The sequence below is a fragment of the Macaca thibetana genome, chromosome 15 (genome assembly GCF_024542745.1).
Source record: "Macaca thibetana thibetana isolate TM-01 chromosome 15, ASM2454274v1, whole genome shotgun sequence".
NCBI lineage: Eukaryota > Metazoa > Chordata > Mammalia > Primates > Cercopithecidae > Macaca > Macaca thibetana.
The window spans coordinates 69,174,291-69,194,038 of record NC_065592.1 but is presented as its reverse complement, the minus strand read 5'-3'; positions in this window follow the sequence as shown (position 1 = coordinate 69,194,038).

Below are 19,748 nucleotides of genomic sequence, written 5' to 3'. Positions count from 1 at the left end.
AAAATTTGAACCAAATCTGTATGGTTTAAAGTTTAGTTTCTTGATATTCCTTTTTCAATGTTAGCCATAAATTTGCAGAAAATATTTTCTGATATATATACAAAGGTACAATGCTTTCTGGTATTATATAGTCAGTTGTCAGTTTCTAATATAGTTTGAATGTGTGTTCCCTCCAAATTTTATGTGGAAATGTGACCTCCATCATTGGAGGTGGGCCTAGTGGGAAGAGTTTGGGTCATGGGGGTAGATGTTGTATGAATGGCTTGGCACCATCCCCATGGTAATGAGTTCTTCCTTTGCTAGTTCATGTGAAAACTGGTTGTATAAGACTCTAGTACCTCCCCCTTCTCTCTCTTCTCCTCTTTCTCACCATGTAATAACATCAGCTGCCCTTTGCCTTTCATCATGAGTGGCAGCTTCCTGAGGCCTTCACCAGAAGCAGATGCCAGCACTGTGCTTCATATACAGCTTGCAAACCATGAGCCAAAATAAACCTCTTTTCCATATTAATTACATAGTCTCAGTTTCTTTATAGCAACACAGAATGGACTAATACAATCTTCTACCAAAGACCAGCAGGAAAAGTGTTAGGAAATCTAAGTCTATTAAAACAGCTTAAGTAAACAACACTATCCTGAAAAAAATTTAGTTGTAGTCTATAAAGGGGAGATTCAAGGGATGTATTTATAGATTTTGCAGTCTAGCTTAAGCAGTGTAAGGGGCATCTTTATGGAGGAGGGTCAATTTAGTATGTTATGTGTATTAATTCAGCAAATTTAATGATGTGATAGTGGCAAGAAGAGGTTCTTAAAGTTAACCTTGAGAAGTAAGGTGTTATTTGATAAGAAAGCTGCTTGCCCATGTGAGCAAATTTTTGTCTGTATAAATTGATCAGTAAAACTTCCCCAAATCTAGCAATGAAATTATTTGTGCTTTACACCCTTATCTTCCTGAAAAATAATTTTTGAATAAATAGTAAAGTTATTTTGACCGAAGTAATTTCAACTCTGAAATAATTAAGCTATGTAGCTAGAAATAGTCTCAATCTTCAAAATACTACGGATAGTGTACTATTCTGCTTGAATGTAAAGTTATATTATAAATTTTGAAATCGTGTTTCAACATATGAGTATACACATGAAGTAGGCATTGAGTTTTCTTGCTTGTGAAAGGAATGCAGTGATCACACATAAAGTAAAAACCTATATTCTGAAATTATATCCTCTTGAAGTTTTAGGTAAGTTTTTTTTAATTTTTTTTATTTTTATTTTTATTTTTTGAGATGGAGTCTCACTTTGTCTCCCAGGCTGGAGTGCAGTGGCGCGATCTCCGCTCACTGCAACCTCCGCCTCCCGGGTTCACGCCATTCTCCTGCCTCAGCCCCCGAGTAGCTGGGATTGCAGGCGCCCACCACCATGCCCGGCTAATTTTTTATATTTTCAGTAGAGACGGGGTTTCACCATGTTAGCCAGGATGGTCCCAATCTCCTGACCTTGTGATCCGCCTGCCTCAGCCTCCCAGAGAGATGGAATTACAGGCATGAGCCACCGCGCCTCATCAGTTATAGGTAAGTTTTGATAGGTAGAAACTTTGAGATTGTAGCTAACAGACACAAAAATAACTGTTACTAGTTTCAAGGTTTAGTTAGAGAGCAGGTACTTGGATGTAATTTTAGGAGGGAATTTTGACTTCTAATTTCTCCTTGAAGAATCTTTGCAGGACAAAAAAAATCTCAACTGTGGTAGTCTTTTCCTTACTCTTACCTACATTGTGTTTGGTCAACAGTCCTCTCAGTATTTGCTGTCCCACCTAAATGTCTAAAACTTTTCCTTCTCAAGGACCCTGACCTCAGATAGTATTTATTTAAATAGCTCCATTCCATCATCCTGACAGAGTTTTGACTAATTACTGAGGAGTTCCTATGTCATAAACTTCATTTCTGGAGATTAGGTCCCTTTCTTGGCTGTTTGAGTCTGTTTTGATAATCTGTCTAATATCTCTGACACCATGTAAATTGTTCCTTAAAACGTGTAATCAGTATTCCAGACATATTCATTGTCGTTGTTGTTTTTAAATTGATTTACCGATTGATATTAAGCAAACAAATAGATGAAAGGGCTGGAGGAAAAGAAAGCACAATATTCTAAAATAAGAAGAAATTGAAACAGAGAATCCATGTAATACATTATAATTGCTAGAGGTAGCTCCAAAAGGACTTTGGACTTGTTAGCAAAACAACAACAACAACAACAAAAAAAAACAACAACAACAAAAAAAGGGAAATCATAAACATTTCTAATGGTCATTCTGTAGACAATAAAAAGCAAGCTAGATGTTTGAAAAAGTACAGTCTTAAGAGAGATCTATACAACAAATACTGCACTCAGTGTCTTAGCAATTAATATTATGATGAGTTAATATGATTTTGAGTAAACTATTACTTTTCCTAGTTATGCTCGTGAATGCTAGCTGATTATATCTAAGGGAAATCACAAAAAAGTATCAGAAAACAAGGTATATAGTAAAAATTCACAATTTTTATTTAGCAATTTCATCAGAGTATTATATTTATCAAATTTTCTAAAAATAAGACTTATTAAGTTAAAAATATACATCTAATATTCTAATTTTAAAAACTGGTTATATTTCAGAAACTACATTTCTCGAGAAATAATGGTGAGTTATCTGAGGGAAATAATTGTTTGTTTATAAACCATAACGAGGAGGATAAGGTAGGCTACCTTACCTTTGGGACCAATGGCTGTTAGAGAGAATATCATCATAGGCGAGTTATGCAGAGAAAACTGTATTCTTGGGGCAGATCCAAATTATATTTAGATAATGACATTTAGAGAATGTCAGGTACAAGATTAAATTTATGAGAGATTTTGTTGATGGTGGACCATGATATCCAAAGTGATAAGTGTAAGGATTTTAAGACTTTGGGGCAGGAGAGCAATATTAGAGGGAGGATGTTTAATTAGGCTGCCTCTCTAATTAGTAGCATCCCTGCCCATTATTCCTCATAGCTCTGACACCTGAAACATTCTTCCTTTTACATTGTCCTCAAGTAGGCAATAATAAATGTGCCTGTATTAAGAGCTCAACTGATTTCTCAGCCCATCTGCTCTTCAAATAGTTGGAGGCGCAATGTCATTATTAGCCTTAAAGTACATTTAAGTCCAGACTGGTGCTTCTTTTAGCCATACATTTCTTTCAAATTTGAAAGAACCTATCAGCAGATTGATTCCAAACAGCACTATGTGCCAATGGCCATAATTGAGAAATCTTTTGAGTTATAATTTTCATATGTATTTTATATCTTTTTTATGCCCATATTCTTTTCTCTTTCAAGGTCACTGAGTGCCTTGAGCTCATGATGTAATGGTGAAAAACACACCCCCTTAGCTAATTTTCCATGAGCCATTTTCCATCTGTCATGTTTTGTTTGCAACACACCCTTAGTTGAATGTTTACTCGCATATGCTTTAGTTTATTCAGAGGTTTTTACAGTGGTGTAATGGCCTTAGCTAAAAGCCTTAACACATTTTGCTTCTGTAAGCCATTTTTACATATATTTTCATTATGCCACATTGAGAATCAGTAATATCTTCCACCCCTAAAAGTTTCCAATGCTTGATTATCTCTAATAATAATTAAAAATAAAACATTGATAAAAGACAAAAACATCCTCACTATATCTGCTTCCACAACTCCAGAACTGATTCCACAACTTGCCTCAACATTCTTTGCTCACTGTCACTAATAATAAACAGTCATAAGTGAAGTTATTATCATAAAGAATCATACTCTTTTACATGGAAAGTGCCATAGGACAGACCACTCCATTTCTCACTTCGTGTTAAAAATACTTAGGTCAAGGTGGTGGCATGTTAATTCCATCTTCAAAATTATATGCTTAATATAGGCTTTGTAATAAAATAATATTTCTGTGGGAAATACCCTATTCAGTATCTTTTTCCCATTGCAATACTAGAAACAAAAGTGGTTTTTTGTTGTTGTTCATTTGTTTTCTGTTTTCTTTTTTTCAGGCTCCTGAGTAGCTGGGATTACAGGCATATGCCACCATGTTAGGTTTATTATTATTATTATTATTTTTGTTATTATTATTATCATATTTTTTGTACAGACAGGGTTTCACCATGTTGGCCAGGCTGGTTTCCAACTCCTGGTCTCAAGAGATCTGCCTGCCTCAGCCTCCCAAAGTGCTGAGATAACATGTATGAGCCATCACCACTGGCCCAATAAAAGTTTTCAAAAAGCAAGAAAAGAAATGTCTTTCTTCTCAGAGGCATGCTATATCCATAGCTTTATCTCAAAGCTTAACCAAACTATCTATTTTCTAAGATCTGAATTCCTCTAGGTATTCTTTTGGACTGAAAAATAAAAGGAAATGATATTAGTTGGTAATTTCATGTTACATGGTGGTAAACCCCTTTATATATTCTATTTTATGTGACTTGTTATCATCATTGTAAACTTAGGATAAATTTTTATAAAATGTCATAATTTGTACAGAATTATGTACCGTGGAGGTAGAATTAAGTATCAGATTTGGACCCCTGGTTTTATTAACCACATTACATTTTGACTCAAAGTACATAGAAGGGACAAGGCACTGCATATATATTATTTCAAAGCACTGTGGTAAACCGAGTATAGAGGCAAAAATGAAAAATTCTCCTTCTTCTTCTATAAGTGACTTTATGATCATATAAGGGTTGGATAACAGAGAGATAGTATTTGAGATGAGCTTTGGAGAATGAAGTTCACATGGTTTGAGCATCAGAAGTCTGCATTTCATTCTAAGAACATCATGAGAAAAGTCACAAAGGGAGCGTACAACATCTCCACGTGACTGGTACCTATACTGAGAGCTAAGTCTAATGAGAAAGAAGGCAATAGGTTATAGGAAACCTCAAAGACCAGGCTAGATAATTTGAACTTTTATCTTATATTTTAGAATGAATTATTGTCACGTTTATAAATTCAATAGTTTGTTTCTAAAGACATTAACTCCCTCTCCATACATCCTTGCTTAAATATTAGCTACAGAATAGTGAACTCATCTCATGCTTTTAAACCATTTTTATGAGTTGTCCCTTGATACTAAACCGAACTAAAAATACCATTCTCAGCAGCCTTGGAAACTGCAAAATTGTTCTTAGAAACACAATATAACTTTGCCCTGAAGATTTCTTTTGGATTCTATTTTTTTGTGTGTTTGAATTCTACTCCTATCCATTAGCACGATGTTCTCTCTAATGTCCTTGTTTACTCCCAGTCCTATTTTCTGAATAGAGAAATGGTATGATGTATTTGGTTTAAGCTGGACACTGACTGAGTGATGACATTTAGGCACATTGTGAGTTAGAACTAGTGCAGTACAAACAGCAATTTTGGCTGAGGAGTAAGGAGGATGGGCAATTATGCTTCTAGTGGACTATTTTTCATGTCTATAACTGGACATAAATATAGGCAATTCAGAACAGGAAGAAATATGACTAGAACTCAGCTTGGCTGAGTTAGTTGCAAACAAACAAACAAACAAAAAAGGATCCTGAAAAGGGCTGGAAGTTGATTCATTTTTGCTTCATTTCTTTTCAAGGGGAGTCTGTTTCTGCCTCATTGATTTCTACTCCTCATTGAGTCATGCTACCATGCTTTTTAAATATCACTTCATTGCTTTCTACTTCATTCTTCTTAGTCAGCATCTCTCAAGTAAGCTAATGCATAGTAACAGCAAGTTTCAGCCTACATTTAAGTGCTTCCTAGCCTTATTGTTCCAATGTGTTGATTTACTTCATGGCTCACATGAAGCTTTTTTTCCCTGTCAACTACCCTATTGCATTACATCAAGGGTCTTGTTGACACTGGGAATAGTGACATATGTGAAGTAATAGGAACAATTGTCATCTTGTGGTACTTCACTAGCACTTGATCATGAGATACAGGACATAGGAAAGTGAACAATTTTTCTCTTTCCCTCCGTAAAATAGGCCTTTTGTCCTTCTACCCCCACAGACATATGTTGAATAGCTTCAAGAAGAAGGACTTACACTGTACCCCCCATTCTAAGTGTTTAGGATCATAATTTGAATTAAATGTGCTACTTACTTTAAAACAAGAAATGTATCAGAATTTAAATCATCACCTTTCATATCCCCATTCATCTCAGCCCAATAATTACCATACTCAGAGGACAATCATCACCACATTAGTCCACTCATCTTAAAAACTTAATTCCCCACACCTTTTCTCCCCTCAAACTCTTTCACTGGGTCTTCTGTACTTTCGACATGTGATTTAAACAAGTCTTCTCCAAACTCAAGACCTTCTCTTGATGTTTCCATCTTTTCACTCTTGGTGAGAACTGGAGTTCTCTTTATTGATGAAACAATTTGTCTCTGTAGGTTTCTTTAGCAGGAGACTTTTTCTTAATTTTATTCCTTATAACTAGGCACCAGGAGGTAGTGTAGGTATTTTTTTCTCTCTTCCACTCTAAAATGCAAATCAATTCTCTTAGCTACTCCTTCAAAATGTCAGCTTCTTTGAACTTCATGTCATCTAACTAACTAAAATAATATAATTACCCCTCCTTCTAATTTATCATTGGCCAATTGCTTAGGTATCTACAACACACATTTCAATCACTGAATAATATTTTGCCTTCTTTCTTTGTTTTCTCTATTTCTACTTTGGTCACCACCTCAGTGACTTCAGTATCCATGTGAGTAATCTACAATATAAAACTGTTCATTTTCCTGTATCCTGTATCTCATGATCGAGTGCTAGTAAAATACCACAAGATGATGATATGGTCACATATTGGAATTGATCATATCTATTAATTTTCATAAATTCCCAGTTATATGTATTTTCCATTTTGTCACATAATAATGAAGAATTAATAAAATTACTAATTTTTACTGTATCATCAAGGATAATCTTAAGTTAAACTCACTTATCTTTATTCTTTCTTTTATTCATGGCAATGACAGAAAATAACTACAAGTATTGTTTGGTGCTACTTCCACATCTCATGAAATGGCAACAGCAATTTCTTTTGTACTATTGTTGCAAAATGTTAATTCAGTAAAAGGAAATAACACCTTAGTATTATTTTTAAATGATTTTGCTATTACAAATCTTCTGAAAGTGTCTGGGAAATGCTCATGGGTCTGAACAAAAATGAAAACTACTGTTCTAGAATATTTGTTTGAAAGTGAAGAAAACTTCATCTGAAGCATATATTTTAAATTAGATGCAGAATTTCTGATGTTCTGATATTTCTAGAATACTGAAATAGACAGAAGATGGGTGTTTAATGTGGTTTTTATAACAGAGCAAGAAATAGCATACACCATCTTTTGATTCTTAAGAATGGTGAGGATTTTGAAAAACAGAGGAAAAGGAGGTTTAAAAGAAAGGTTTACAGTTAAGCATTCAAATGTTTGAATACCATGTTCAAGGGAATGATTTAAGGAACAGACAGTGACTAATAATTAATAGAAAATAGAGATAGAGTAGAAATATTTAGTTATTTAATGAGTTATATTATGAAATTATAAGACTTCTTTCCATGTTGTTTGGGGGGCAAACCAAAAACCACTGGGTAGGGATACAAGGAGGCAGAATTTAGCTTAAAGATAATTTCTAATTATTATGCCAACCTTGTGAAGTTCCCACTGAAAATATTAATGTTAAAATAGATTCACATTTGTTCGATCATGCTTCAAGGATAAATGATGCTTAGAAGAAAAGTACTCTATGACTTCTGAGGCGCCTTGCCAAACTAAGATTTTACTTTTTTCTTTAATACACTGTAGTGCTCAAGTATACTATTTAAGGCCTAAAGTATATTACAGCTTAGATATTCAACCAAATGTTTTTTCCTCTAATACAATCCGCATAAGGAAACTTGACTTTATCTACGCTTGGTATATACTTACATCACACAGAAGCTCTCTCCCCAACAGATCACCTCATGGTTTAATCTTTAAAACGTGTTCTTGTCTAACCTACTTTACCTATTAAATATAAAAATTATTTAAAAGTGACTCCAACAGTGTCCAATAACTAGACCCTAAAAGACATTTAAGAGATCAACTTTTTCAGTTAAAATGTATACTACTTGGTTAGAAACTTTTGCACTGCAAAGGCAGGAAAGAGGAAGAGATTGTCATCTTTGAAAGTTTGAGGGCCAGAGTAGCTAATCAAAGTCTACTGCCAGGGGACATTTTAAAAAATCAACTTTATTTCACATTTCTGTGATACAATTATTTTGAGATTTAGCAGTTTCTAGATATGTGTATACTGCCTCTGAATTTTAGATGGTCTCCTCATAGCCTAAATTGGCTCTTTGGTAGGTAGTAATTCTCAAATGTCCTGGAGATGTCTGCATTTTCAGATACAGAATCTAACATGTTCTGATTATAGGATTTCAGTGAGACCTCTGATAACTAGATACCTGTAATGTATAGAAAAGCTAAACCTTAGGCTCCTAAGTTCCTCTACTTAGCTTCCTAGAACAATAAATTTCATATAGAAACAAGAGTGATAGAAAAAAATAGATTCGCCCCTGCATGGTACATTCCCAAATTGCTCAATATATTTAATTTGTAATTCTTTGATTCTGAGGAATAAGAACCAAGAAGTAAAATAAATAAATAAAATGACTATTGGTGTTATAACTTGAAGCTTATATAACTTGAAAAGTTTTGCTTGACTCCAACGATCTAATTGTTAAAAACAAACATCAATCAAATTTCAATATGAGTAAAAAATAATTAGTCATGGCTGTTCTATACGATACCTTTTTCTAAATTTGGATATACTTAACAATATACTTTTGCACTTTTAAAACTTAAACTGCTTATTATAAAAGCAATATGGGCACATTTAAAAATATTCCAAAAATAAAGACTTCTTTCCTGTTCCCTTGTTTCTCTTTCCTAGGTAAAATATTTTGCTCATGCTGTCTCAGAAATTCTTTGTGCATATATGCCAGTTTTAAAATAGAATTATATTTTATATATTATACATATTTTTAATTCCTTTCATTTTTTTACTATATCTTTGAGATTCTTACATGTCAATACATACTAATTTTTCACTTTCTTAACAGTTTAATAGTATATTACTGTATAGACACACTATAATTTGAATAAGCAGTCCTAGATAAGCATATTAATTTCAGTGTTTGGTACTTGAAAAATCAAGTTACAATAAATAGTATTATTCATATATTTTAGGATACTTATAAAATTTTATTTTGTGACATTTTTTTCTAATCAGACTTGCTGAATTAAATGCTAAAGGTATGTAACATATTTGTAAATATAGCCAGATCCTAATATTCAGTTTCTGTTATTCTATAACTTTAGCATCATTTTAGTTTTCTAATAAATATAAATTTGTAAACTGAGAATGAGGTCTATTATACAGAACAATGATCAAATGAAGCTGTATAGCTTCTCAGTGATATAAGATGATGCTCTTTGTTCCATATCTATTAAATACAAATGAAAATTGATCTGCTGTTTTATTCAGAGTTGGTTCAATATGACTTACAAATGAGGTTCAATTAGACAGATCTTATTTGTTAAGCACAAAGTATCATAGTTTATTGATTCTGAGATTTTTAAAATATTTATATAAATAATATTACTTTTTATTTGTATTTTGTCCCCCAAAAGCTATTTTTCAAAAGACCCGGTTATACAAATGATGGTATTTTATAATTGAGGGAATAGATAATTAAAATATTAATGTTACCACATTAATAGACCTAAAGAAAAATGTGATTATTTTCATAGATGCTGAAAAGGCTTTCATAAAATTTAATAACCATTTCTGATAAAAATACACGTTTTATATTAATTCATAGACTCTTACCATTGCAAAGCACATATATCTCATTTTGGACTTACATTTCTTCTTAATGGGAATAACTTTGAAGCATTTCCACTAAGGATAGGCAAAGGGCAGAGTTGTTCACAGAATAGTCCTTTGCTGTTTAACATTTTATTCAAAATATCAGACAATGCAATTAGACAGGAAATAAAAAACTGGAGACAAAATAATTCCAAAGAAGTAATAAAGTTTTTCTCTTTGTGAATGATTCGTTTGGATAACTGGAATATCCATGAATAATTAATAAACATAAATTAATTGAAGATGTAGCAGTGAATAAATATACAATAAGCGGTTCATATACTCAAAAAATAACCACTTAGAAAATATAATAAAACAAAATATATTCATAATAGCAAGAAAAAAGTATAAAATAGAAATATATTTTGAAAGTTTTAAAAATAAATGTAATGAAATATTTAAAACATTGATAAAGACACAAAAGAGTATTTGGAAAAAGGAACAGATATTTGTTTTGGGATAAGATAATTTAACATTGCAAAGATGACAATTCTACTGAAATAAGCTTATATATTTAGCACAATCCTGGTAAAAATGCCAAGATATGTCCCTGACTGAGCCAGACCAGCCGTGTCTATCATGCATATGAAAAATGAATATGAAAGATCTCCATTTTTATCCATGAGGCAATGTCTAATATTATACTCACCATCTTGAGGTAAACATTAAAAACACTATACAGTTTTTTTGATAATAGACAATAAGCAAAGAGGACTTTGTTCTCTGATAGAAATATTCAAATGAGACAAAACCTAGCATTGGTCTGCTTTTCTGCCCACAGCACTATCTGGAACTTGGCATAGGGAGAGTAGTTTGAGAAATACAAATTGGTCTTTGGTTTCCTTTGGTTGAGAAGAGAGAAGTCAAAATTTGGAAGGCTCAAGACAGTGAAAATGTATAGAACTGAAAACTAGAGAGAAGGAAGCTACACAGAAAAGGAAACCGAAATCTGCATGGAAGTTTTATGTATTTCATTCTGAATATTAAGCTGTGAATGTAAGTGAAGCTTTACAAACTGTACCTTAAACAATCTGAAGAATGTGTTTACACACACTACCATCACCACCGCCAAAATCACCACCACCACCAAACAACAATCAAACAGAAAACAAGATGTAAGCTAAACAATTATAAGACCTCCTACAATGATGAGAGACATCTGAGTTTTAACCAGCCCTAGTAGGAAAAATATGGAACATTTAATAAAGAACCCAGAAGTGTTATGCCTTACTAGTACGGCTCTCTTAGGTTAGATTTAGTAATTACTAACTACTGCTATAGTTATTGGTACCAATTAGCTTAATTAGTACTGGTAAAGTCTAATCTAGACCTGCCATAATAAAACCTTCAAACAAGCCTTAAATGCACCAAGGTGACCTGCAAACTACTTAATCATCTGCCTAAATGAGTTTCAACACTTACAAAGGAAGGCAATAAAATCGTAACACTCTACACATTGTTTTTTAATATAGCACTCTGATGTAAATAATGAATGCAATATAATCCAAAGAAAAAACACAAAATAATAAACTTTCCTCATACGTATAACTAGTAAATACACTTTAATATTATTCTATATTATGGTAATACAGTAATATAGTAATAATATTACTATAATATATAATATGGATTATATATAACACATTAAATAGTAATATATAGTGTGTATATAGTAGTATTATTACTATATTATAGTATCATGTATTGTTAGAATATATATTATAACATAGCAATATATAGCATATAGTACATTATAGTAACATACTGTATTATATTACTATGTTACTATAACCTTATAGTATTAATGTTACTAGTAATTTTGAAACTGTCATTTTTATTGTACTATAAGCAGATACATAAAAGCTATACCAATGTTTAGAAAAATATTTAAAATTTGTAAATATTTTAAATATTTTTTAAATTTATATTTTAAATTTAGAAATACAAAATAAGTTAAGAAACATATAATCTTAAATTTAAATTTGGCATGTCTGTACAAATTAATTTTAAAATTTCATTCTTTAGCTCTGTATACTGAAAGACCATTCATTAGCAGTGATCATCCCTAGATTCCTAACCTTGAGTATAATTCCTCAGTAACAGGAAGAGAGTCTGCTAGAGAAACAGGTATTTCTATTTGTAAGGTAGGAAAAGTACACGAAAAATATGGTATATTGTGTCTTACCAAAGGCAAAATAGCTTTCCAAGACTAATTTGAAGCATGTCAAAAGACACTGGGAAAGAAGGGGGATGGGGAGAAGGAGAGAAGTTGGTCAGTGAGTATTATGTTACAGTTAGATAGAATGAGTTACAGTTATATATTCTACAGTATGGTGAATATAGTTAACAGTAACATATTGCATTTTTCAAAACAGCTAGAAGACAGAATTCTTTGTGTATTCTTACCACAAAGAAATGATAAATATTTGAGATAATAGACATGCTAATTACCCTGATCTGGTCATTACACATTGTTTACATATATTGAAACATCACACTCCGTTCCATAAGTGTGTATAATTATTTTGTGGCACTTAAAATAAAACTAAATTTAAAAAAAAGACACAGAAGGTAAATTAAAGGTACTCCCTAGCCACATTTGGCAACCAAGCACTTAAACATTACAAAGAATGTAACTATAATTGATTGTTATACACTAAATACACAGATACATGTAGTCTATATTGATCCTCATGAGGGAATTAAATGAAAACAAATGACTCATACAAATCCTTAATAAATAAAAGATTAAAGAATGAAAAAGAAAGAAAATAAATAATCAAAATTATATATTGCTTTTTGTAGAATTATAGTTCATTGTGGTTCTTTGTAAAGAACATCTAAAAGTTTATCTTATGTTAAGAATCTAAAGAGATGTAAGATGTAAGAACCAAATATAATGTGTGACTTGAGTGAATGATGATTTAATAAATGTAACTGTAAGAGGTATTTTCAGAATAATTAACAAAATTTGAGTATACACTATGTATTATTTAATATTTGAAAATTATTGTAAATTTTCTTTAGTGTGAGAATAAAATGATGATGATATGAAGAGAGACCCTTTTAGTAGATCTAAGATGAAACATTTAGGGTTGAAGTGTCATGGTCTCTGCAACTTTCTTGCAAATGGTTCAATAAAACAAAAAAGGTGAATATAGATGCATAGAAAAAATATATAGATAGAAATATGGATAGATAGATAATAGATAAATAGAGCAAATTTGAAAAAATTGATAAATCTAGGAAATCATTTTATTATTTTAACCTGTTGTATATTTTTGGAAATTTTTATTAAAAAACAACATAAATAATATACACCTCAGTTAGAGTTATTTCATCATATTTAATTTGAATAAGATAAAAAAATGAAAATACGTAAACTTTCCTTCCAGGTACCAAAAAAGCATGTGTCTTACTCTATAAACAGTTCTTTGGAATTAAAGTTCAACTTGATACAATAAATAGGAGTCTTATTCACTATTGTTATTCTATTCACTATGTGCCTGACACATAGAAAGTTCTCAATAAGTAGCCTAATTGAATGAAAATGACATCACTCTTTCACATCTGACCATTTGGCTGGTCATATCTTACATGTTTGTTTTAAATGTCATTTTTCTCAAAGCGATTACATGGGGATTTTAGATCCAACTTGAAGAAAAAGTTACTTTCTAGTACATTGAAGTGAAAATATATCTAAACAAAAGTAACTATCACTTTTTTATTTGGAAAATAGCTTATTCAGGAGCAAGAACTGACCCACTGTCATGCCTATAGCTCACAGTATCGTATATCTTAGAAAACCTCAAAATGAAATCTTAATTGTTGTTAATCAGATTTTCAAGAAAAAATTCACAATTATCTTGATAAATGCATCACAGTTTTGCTTTCCTAAAACTATAATGTATATTCAAGAAAATGTTAAGTCTAATTGGCTGGTATTCTAGCAGAGTAGATGCAGTTTATAAATTCATGTACTTTGTTATGCCAAGGTTTCTTGGAGAAGATCCAGCTTTTGTGCTGATCTTTGTGGTTTTTAGTAATTTTGCTTTCTTGTGCTGAGAGTCGTTGGCCTCTCTTAAAACACATTTTAATATTGCTTTAATTGAGGCTCTGACCCACAATTCAAAAAGGGGTTCTATGTTTTTTAAAATGAAACACATTTATAAATTTGCTAGGTCTTTTTGTTTACTTTCAAAATTCCTTTTTTTAAAAGTGATTTTTCTATCTCGCTTTCTAATTAGATATAAAAACTGAAAAGCTATTTTTCCTCTTTAATCTTTAGTAATTTCAAGTATTCAGTTTCAGCATCTGCTGGTTTTATTATGCCTGTTGTTTCTTTGCCGTATTGTTTTCACTATGCTGTGACAGCACAAGAAAAATATCTGGTTTGTGTTCAGTAAGAGTACAATAAATAGTCATCTAATGACAATACTAATTGCCTGCCAACATTGCTCCTTCGAAACAATCTCTTTCCCTCTCCAACTTACTCTTCTGCAAACACACACAAACATATTAAACATGTTATTATAGCTTATTTCCCTTTTTCTGAGATAGCTTTAGTTACTATATGTTCATTGTCTAGTAAGGCATGTTCATCAAAGTTTTGTTACACACTGTTAGGCATAGTGGATCACATGGGAAAAAGACTTTTTTCTCACCCCCTAATTCAGGTCTAGGTTTCCAAAGCCTAGGAGAGAACATTCAGTGGGAGCCAGAAATGCTTCAGATGCAGCACAGATTGATGCAAATACATCTGCATTCTGCAAATAAGCAGGTCACTTATCAACATCAAACTCTGATCTTATATACAGTACCGGATATCATTAGCACACCATAAAATAATTGTGTTGTATTAAAAGTCTGGTAGCTGAAAGGAAACAAAAAATATATTATTGTTTTAAAGATATCTTTCTAAAGACATCAACAAATTAAATTTCTCTGCTACAGGACTCTCCAACATAGCTTAGTAGACAAGCCTGAATTTGTCAAGAATGGATTTTTACATACAGTCTTGGAGATACATTTTGCATCTGTCCATACTGTCTGGTGTCCTGGGGTTCAATAACCACTTTGTTAGAAATTTCCATCAAAATCTGACTGTATAAATAAGCCATTACTTGAAGCTATATTAAAACTCCATATATCAACTTTTAATTCACTTTCTCCACAATATAAATCATATTTTCATTAATTTTTGAGGCTATATTTTTATGTTTTCATTTATGAACATTTGGCATCTATGCTGATGACCTTCCAATCTACCTTCAAATCACATTGCTGGATCTGGATACTTTTATCTGTTCATTAAGGAATTGGTTATTAGGGTAGTGGCTCATATTAAGCTTTATCACTTCCTCGCCTTTTAAATTCATTTGAGTAATATTTATTGAACCTTTTCAATAACAAATTTTCACCCTGGTAATTTTCCTTTGTTTTAAACAACTTTTTCTCAGTTTAATGATGTAACATAAATTACTGAAGTCTTGGCGTCTTAGACATTGGGTTTACTCTTAGTATTTGTGTGACCTTGAGAAATTGAGTTCCCTTCTCTGAGTCTTAAGTTTTCATAAAATAGGGGAGGAAGGGGAAGCCCCTACTTCACGAAGCAAATTTATGAAAAAGAAATAAAATGAAGGCAATAACTAAAATCTCATCTTTTTGAAATTTTTTTTGTAAAGTTCTTTTCACATCACCAATTGCCTGCAAACCTTAACTCTGATTTCTCTTAAATTTGTCTCTCTGATACTGATCCTGCGCTGGGAGCCAAAATTTATATTTTCTTATATTAATCATACTCATTATCTTTCAAGAAAACCTGCTTCTCTTTGGCTTTATATGACTGAGTTAATGTTACCCTTATCATTCTAATTATTCAGTAGAGAGACTTCTGAGTCAGGTTTATCCCACCATCTTTCTTTTTGGTACTCCATCTAGTAGAACATACATTTCTTTCATGCATCCTAAAATAATCTTCCTTTCTTTTTTATTACATATTGACCTATTTACAAGACATTATGACTCCTTAGAAAAATTAAAATGACATTTTAAAGGATCATGTATACTTACATGTGAGAAAAGTAATTTTGTTTGCTTGTTTAATACTGCTTAGATATTTAAACTTCTTTTAGGAATGGAGCCATGAGACTGCCATTTTAATTTTAATCTTGATGGTATTGAGAAGTTTGAGTGTGACTAGAAATACAGTCACTCCTCAGTTTGAGCAGGGGACTGGCTCCAGGACCACCACCCCTAGGAATACCCAAATCTTTAGATGACTAAGTTCAGTTCCTTATATAAAATAGCCTTGCATTTGCCTATAGTTTATGCATATCCTCCCATATACTTTAAATCATCTTGATTACTTATAATACCTAATAAAATGTAAATGATATGTAAATAATTGTTATATTGTGATTTTTTATTTGTAGTATTTTTATTGTTGCATTGTTATATTTATTGTTTTATTTAATACTTCTGATGTGCAGTTGGTTGAATCTGCAAATGTAGAGCCTGCAGATATGGAGGGCTCACTGTATTTTATATCTTGGTTGTGTTAAATGAGAACACTGACTATTTCTGAATACCCTAGAAATAATAACCTTGTCTATATTTCTTCAGGCTACTTTTTTCTACTTGGAAATTAAATAGTAACAAAAAAGAACATTTTCTATATGGAAAATGGTAAGCTTGTATTGATTTAGACTGCATAATAGTTAATTCACATAATATTTGTCCCATGTATTAGCAGGAAGCATAGTCTTTACTTCTGAGATATTTTTAAAAATTTATATTTTTTGAATAACTTTTTATTATTATTAGGCATACCGTGTTTCAGATATTAGTTATAAGTTTGTTACTATGGAAAAGTAAACAGCAGTCTATATTTCTGAACTCTCATGTTCAAATATTTAAATCAAGATGTAGACTACTTACTGAAACATAACTTAAGAATGGACAGTCATCACTTTATTGCTATTCTCTAAGTTGGACATTTTAAGAAAGATTGGTGATTTTGAAGTGGCCTGAAACTTTATTTTGAGCTATTAGTTTCTTTTTCTTATTAACATAAAAAGTCATTACTGAACAAATCCATTATATTCTCCAGCTAATCCATATCTATAACCTATGTGGAAATTACCATGTAGATGTGCCAATTTTCTTCTACTATTAGGTGTTGTGAATAGGAGCATCAATTTGATCTCTTTAGAAAATGGTCCTTTATACTATGTGTCACATTAGCATTAAAAATATGGCATTGATGAATTCAGCTTCTATCAAAATGTACTTTGGTGTCAATGTGACCATGGTCACATACCTATAAAAAGCTCCACTTTATTTTATTATCTCTAATCGATTTTGAGAATTTAGTATCTCCAATATTTTTAAAATGTTTTCTTTCTGTTTAATATTACTTCAACATAAAAAGAAGCATTAAGTCTCAAACACTGCAATACAAAATTAATTTAATTTTCTTAATGAATTCCCCATGTTTTCTTGTAATAACAGAAGAAAGAAATCCTAAGCCTTAGTTTAGTAATATTTTCAGAAGAGTCTATATTTCTTAACAACACGTGTAAAAGATTATAAACCATTCTATTGGTGAGCTTGATTTAATTAAATCTCAACATTTATTCATGTTTTTAGAAAAGAGGGATTTAAAATATTAGCAATGATTCAGCTTTTTAAAATCATTGAAAATTAATTATTTAGGTTTAATATAACAATGACAGTCAAAGCATTAAAACAATATTCAAAATGATGAGATGTATAAATCAGAAAAGGATTGTGATAAACATTGGTATACTAGTAGAAGGCTCCATAGAAATCATATTAAACGTATTATAATTATATAGAATTTAGATCATTTTGAGTCTTTTTTTAATGTAGTCTATTTGGAGGATTGTTCCTTTTCTATATTTTAAGTAATATATCTTAGCCTTTGGAAAGAAAGTACAGGAAGTTAGAAGAAAGAAAGAAGCATAGAAGAGAAAAAAGGTAGCCAAGAGTAAATGGAGAAAGGATAGAAGGGACTAATAACTTAAAATAATAGGCCAGGCGCAGTGGCTCACGCCTGTAATCCCAGCACTTCGGGAGGCCAAGGCAGGTGGATCACCTGAGGTCAGGAGTTCGAGAACAGCCTGACTAACATGGAGAAACCCCGTCTCTACTAAAAATACAAAATTAGCCAGGAGTGGTGGCGCATGCCTATAATCCCAGCAACTCAGGAGGCTGAGGCAGGAGAATTGCTTGAACTGAACAGTTGGAGGTTGTGGTGAGCCGAGATCATGCCATTGCACTCCAGCCTGAGCAACAAGGGCAAAACTCCATCTCAAAAGAAAAAATAAATAAATCAAATAATGAAACGAGAAAATAAATTGAGCTTTTCTATTAAAGTTAATTTTTTTCAGTTCACATATTCAAAGAATATCTTATTTGGAATCAGTTGTATAAATACACACACATACACACACATATACGTTCACAATTTAACATGTTTACTAGTATGAATTTCATGGCTAGGTTTTATAAATTATAGCTAGTTAGAATGGAATAAAATTTGTGTTAATTATCTGAATTGTTATAATTCATATATAGAAATAAGATATTTATGGCCAGTTAATGTCATTGAGTTTATTTCCATATTAAGCTTAGTGTCTACCAAATGGAATTAGTGATAGAGGACCAAGCTAAAAGTTCTATTTTACTTATAGTAAATATTAAAACTGTCCCAACAGAATAATGCCAAATAGTGTAAGTTTTTAATAGTTGAAATTCTGATACAATTGTTACAGATAATATTTTGTGAATTCTTAATACAATTTTTAATGATACCATGCTCTATTATAGAAAAGAACCATAACACTCCACTAAGAGCCTTGATATGTCTACCTGGGTTTAGATGACAGATCCTCACTGATGAAGTGTTATAGTCATTATTTATGTATTTGCTCCTCTGTTTGAAGGGATGGTGTCTATTTGCTGTGTTTGTCTTATAAAAGATGGTATGCTATGAATGTTTGTGTTTCTCCAAAATTCTGTGTTGAAACCTAACTTCCAAAATGATAGTATTTTGGGAGGTGATAAGGTCATGAGAGCTCCTCTTGTCATGAAAGTGATCAGGACCTTTATAAAAGAGTTTTCAGGGAGGATGTTCACCCCTTCTGCCATGTGAGGACACTGAGAAGTCTCCATCTATGAGGAATGAGTCCTCACAACACACCAAATCTTCTGTTACTTTGATCCTGGACTGCTCAGCCTCCAGAGCTGTGAGCAATAAATTTTGTTGTTTATACTCTACCTGGTATAATGTATTTTGTTAGAGCATCCCGAGTGGATTAGGAAAGAAGGCAATTGGGGTAATTTCACATGAATCATTATTTTAAAATCTACTTTATTCTTCATATTGGCTACTCTTCTTCTTAGCCAGCTAAAAAGTATATTAAGATAGCGGCACATTTAAAGAAAACTCATGTATGGAATATTATGTTTTCTTATTTATTTATATTTTACATTTTAGTTTAGTATTCTAACCTGGAGATGTTACATAAACTCAGTCAAAATTCCCAATTTTAACATAATTTACTGCAGGAACTAAGGAAATTTTGGATCATTTGGAATTTTGTGAAGTTGAATTTACTTCTTCTAAGAAAGTACATATGTTTTATTTTTCTGGAATTAAAAAAAATCCAGTCTTTTGGGCAGATTTTACTTAGCACAACTTGCTCCCTAGACTGCTCTGAAACTTGGAAGATATTCCTGAACATCCCACTAGAGACAAAGTGATT